Raw genomic sequence first — 5,177 nt, 5'->3', positions numbered from 1 at the left:
AAAGCTGGAACTCCAGGAGGAGCTGGAGAAGATGAAGCAGAGATGCGCTGAACTTGAGGAGTCGGTGGCATTGGGGATGGGTGAGATGTTTGAGAACCTAGAGACTCAGATCAAGGTCTTGGCTCTCGACTTTGATCTTTGGACAATATTGTAGTGGATGGCAAGATCGTCCCTGCTCCTGAGGAAGATGAGGAGGAGCCTCCCCTTAACCCGAAGACCTCGGGTCCTAAGGTCAGTCAAACCTCAACGTCTGAAGCCCAGCCTGAAGTTGTTGTCATGGAGACCTCTTCTTTTGTTCCTACTGGTATTCCAGACATGCCTGTGTCTATTCATCCTCCAACTCCCTTGGCCAAGAGAAAAGATGTAGTCACGGGCGAGGACCTTACCCCTCTTTTTGAGGAAAAGTCCTGAGCCCTTTTTGTTTTTGTTTTGGACATCTGGAATGGCCCGACCTATGGATCTTATAACATTTTGACTTTTTTGTAATAGTTGGTAGTTTTTCTTGAACACTTTTACATTTTACTTAGTTGTTTCTACAACCTTTTTATGAAGTAATGTTCAAAAACTGTTCTTCTATATCAAAGAGTGTTGTTCTATCTTTTGTTTGTAGCTAGATTATAGTTTGCTTTGACTTTTGAGTCATAGCAAATTTTATTAATTTAAGAGTTTTCTTCCACAGTTCCAACTTCTAATAATCGGCCTTTATTAAGTTACTTTTACAGCTCGTTTTTTATCCGTCCTCTTTGAGGTCACTTTGTACGAGTTGTTTATATAACTTCTTACGTTAACATGTACCTCGTCGCTTTATCTTGCCGACCATGTTTAGGTCGGTCAATGATTTTCCCGGATTGCCAAGCTTAAATTAATGAAGAAATAAATAGGATAGGAATTTTTATTGGTAATTAATAAATTCCTTTAAAAATCTAATTACTAAAGGCTCGGGTACTCCTAGCCCTCGTGCTGGTGTCTCGTTAAAAACCCTTATAACCGGGAAAAAGAGTACACCAAGGCGCAAAGTTTGCTTTATCTTAGCTGTAGTATTTTCTAAGGTTACATGCGTGCCAATACCTCAGGAGCTCCCGCCCTTGGAGATCAGACACTTTGTAGTAACCTTTGCCTAAGACCTCTACTATCTTGTAAGGTCTTTCCCAATTTGCAGCCAGCTTTCCTTCTCATGATTTCTGTACGCCAATGTCATTTTGGATTAGGATTAGGTCATTGGTGGCGAAGTTCTTTTTTATCACCTTTTGGTTATACCGTAGAGCCATCCTTTGCTTTAGAGCTTCCTCCCTAATCCAAGCTCTTTCTCGGACTTCGGAGAGGTGGTCGAGCTCTTCCTTTTGTGCTTGGATGTTAACCCCTTCATTGTAAAATATGACTCTAGGTGATTCTTCAGCTATTTCTATGGGGATCATGGCTTCCATTCCGTAAGCAAGTCGGAAAGGTGATTCTCCTGTTGTAGAATGTGGAGTAGTCCGATATGCCCACAAGACTTGAGGGAGCTCATCAGTCCAAGCCCCTTTTGCGTCCTGAATTTGGCGCTTCAACCTGACCAGTATGACTTTGTTGGCAGTTTCGACTTGTCCGTTGGGCTGGGGGTGTTCTACCCTGTGAACTGGTGTTTTATTTTTAGGTCGGCCACCAAGTTTCTGAAGGTTGAGTCAGTAAATTGAGTCCCATTATCCGTGGTGATGGAGTGGAGTACTCTAAACCTTGTGACAATGTTCTTGTACAAGAATTTCCGACTTCTTTGGACAATGATAGTTGCTAAGGGCTCCGCCTCGATCCACTTAGTGAAATAATCAATCCCTACTATGAGGTATTTAACTTGTCCTGGTGCTTGTGGAAATGGTTCAAGTAGGTCGAGACTCCATTTCACAAAAGGTCATGGTGAGGTGACACTGATGAGCTCTTCGGGAGGTGCGACATGGAAATTGGCATGTTTCTGGTAAGGTGGACACTTCTTAACAAACTCGGTTGCCTCCCTCTGTAAGGTCGGCCAGAAAAAACCAGCTCGGATCACTTTTTTGGCTAGTGACTGAGCTCCCAAGTGATTTCCACATATACCACTTTGTACGTCCTCTAAGACTTCCTTTGTGTTGGAGGTCGGGACGCATTTTAAGAGGGGTGTTGAGATCCCTCTTTTATATAAGACATTATGGGCCAGTGTGTAATTTTGTGCCTCTTTTATGAGTCTTCTGGCTTATTTTTCATCCTTGGCGAGGACATCAAATTTGAGGTAGTTGACTATGGGCGTTATCCATCCTAAATTTTGATTGGATATGGTTAATACCTCCTCCTCTTTTAATATGGATGGTGATTGTAGAGTTTCTTGGATGAGACTTCTATTGTTTCCTCCTGGTTTGGTGATAGATAATTTTGAGAGGGCATCAGCTTGGGCATTGGATTTTCGGGCTATATGTCAGACCTCCCTTTCTAAAAAGTGTGCCAGTTGTTCTCGGGTTTTATCCAAATATTTCTTCATAATGGAGTATTTAGCTTGATAGGTGCCGTTAATTTGCGAAGTTATTACTTGTGTATCACTAAACAATATCAATTTCTAAGCCCCCACTTCTTTAGCCAGCTTCAAGCCAGCAAGTAGGGCTTCATACTCTGCTTGATTGTTGGAAGCAGGGAACTCGAACCTTAAGGAGAGTTCTATCCGAGTTCTTTGATCGCTTTCTAGAGTAACACCTGCTCCACTTCCAGCTTTGTTTGATGACCCATCTACTTATAGGCTCTATATGGCTGGGTTTCCCGGGCTTTCGGTATATTCGGCGACAAAATCAATAAGGTATTTCGACTTAATTGCTATCCGAGCTTCGTACCTTAGGTCGAACTCGGACAGCTCCACAGCCCATTGTAGCATTCTTTCGGCCAAGTATGTTTTTTATAGAATGTTTTTCATCGGTTGGCTAGTGCGGACTTTGATGGTATGAACCTGGAAGTAAGGTTGAAGTCTTCGAGATGTGAGATGTGAGGATAAGGGCATAAGCAAACTTTTCTATCTTTTGATAGTTCAACTTTGTCCCTTGTAGGGCTTTTCTGATGAAATAGATAGGTTGCTGCCCCTTTTTGTCTTCTTAGACCAGGGCTGAAGCTATAGCTTGGCTTCCTACTATTAAATACAACACGATCTCTTCCCTTTTGATAGGTCGGGTAAGTATGGGTGGGTGCCCCGGGAATGCTTTGAAGTCTTGAAAGGCTCGTTCACATTCTGGAGTCCATTCGAATTGCTTCCCTTTCTTTAAGATTGAGTAAAGGGGGAGTGATTTCAAGGTCAATCCGGCTAAAAATCTAGATAGAGCTGGTAACCTTCCATTTAGTTGTTGGACCTCTTTAACACAAGTCGGGCTCTTCATGTTGAGTATAGCCTGGCATTTGTCTGGGTTTGCTTCTATGCCTCTTTTGGTTAACATGAACCCCAGAAACTTTCCAGCTTCTACTACAAAGTTGCATTTTGAGGGATTTAACCTCATTTCATGCTTCCTTAAAGTAGAGAATACCTCGGAGAGGTCAGACAACAGTGTCACGTCCTCTTTGGTCTTAACGAGCATGTCGTCCACGTATACCTCCATGAGTTTTCCTATGTGAGAGGAAAAAACATGGTTAATTAATCGTTGGTATATAGCCCCCGCGTTCTTTAATCCAAAAGGCATTACTACGTAGCAATAGTTAGCCTTTGGAGTTATAAACGAGGTCTTCTCTTGATCTAGCTTAAACATCAAGATTTTATTGTATCCCGAGTAGGCATCCATAAAGGATAAATATCTGTAGCCTGAGGCTGAGTCGACCAAAGTATCAATGCTGGGAAATGGATAAAGATCCTTAGGGTAGGTTTTATTGAGGTTGGTATAATCAACACACATTCTCCACTTTTCGTTTTTTTTTTCACCAACACGACGTTAGCTAACCATAGTGGATATTTTACCTCCCTTATAAACCCTGCCTTTAACAAGACTTGTACTTGTTCTTTCACGACCTGTGTCCTTTCTGGTCCGAGCTTCCTGCGCTTTTGCTGAACAGGTCAAGAGCTCGGATATACTGCGAGTTTATGGGACATCAGGTTGGGATCTATGTCGGGCATGTCGGAAGCTTTCCATGCGAAGTGATCGGAGTTTTTCCTCAACAGGTTAACGAACTGTTCCTTCAGGCTTTCCTCCAAGTTTACTCCTATGATCGTTGTTTTGTTAGGGTAGTCTCCAATTTGTACCTCTTAAATTTCGCCCTCAGGTTGGGGGCACAATTTTTCACGAGTTCAGACCCCTCCTAATTCGATGGTGTTGACTTCTTTTTCCCCTGGATTGCCTTTCAAGCTGAGGCTCTCATTGTAGCATTTTCGTGATAACTTTTGGTCCCCTTTACAGTGGCAATCCCTTCTGCTATGGGAAATTTCATGCAGAGGTGAGGAGTAAAAACTATAGCTGCGAGTCGGTTCAAGGTAGTCTGACTTATTAAAGCATTGTAAGCCAAGTTTACATCGACTACAATATAATCGATGTTTTGTGTCTTTGACCTGGCACCTTTACCAAAAGTGGCATACAGTGAGATGTAACCAAGAGATCGGATTGGCGTATCTCCCAGTCCAAAGAGGCTGCCGGGGTATGCCTTTAAATCCTTTTCTTTTAGCCCGAGCTTATCAAAGGCGGGTTTGAACAAAATATCAGCCAAGCTACCCTGATCTATCAGGGTTCTGTTGAGGTTAGCGTTGGCCATGATCATAGTTATCACCACAAGGTCGTCATGCCTAGGTATTATTCCTTGAGCATCTTCTTTAATGAATGAGATAGTGGGCAAGTCGGTCGATTTACTGTCTTTTCCGACTTGATATACCTCCTTGAGATGTCTTTTTCGTGGTGATTTTGATATTCCCCCTCCTGTGAACCCTCCATTGATCATGTGTATATATCGTTCTGGGGTGTGAGGTGGGCGTTCTTGTCGTCCTCCTTCCTCATCCTGTCTTCTTTTTCTCAGGTCGTCTGATCTCTCAGCCAAATATCTGTCAAGTCGGCCTTCTCTGGCCAACTTTTCTACGACGTTTTTTAAGTCGTAGCATTCATTGGTGGAATGTCTATAGAGCTTATGGTACTCGCAATATTCTGTCCGACTTCCAGCTTTCTTGTGTTTAATCGGACGAGGAGGTGGAAGCTTCTCCGTATGGCATATTTCTCTGTAAA

This window comes from Arachis ipaensis, chromosome B08, assembly GCF_000816755.2.
Source record: "Arachis ipaensis cultivar K30076 chromosome B08, Araip1.1, whole genome shotgun sequence".
Lineage (NCBI taxonomy): Eukaryota > Viridiplantae > Streptophyta > Magnoliopsida > Fabales > Fabaceae > Arachis > Arachis ipaensis.
Note: the sequence above shows the minus strand (reverse complement) of the source record.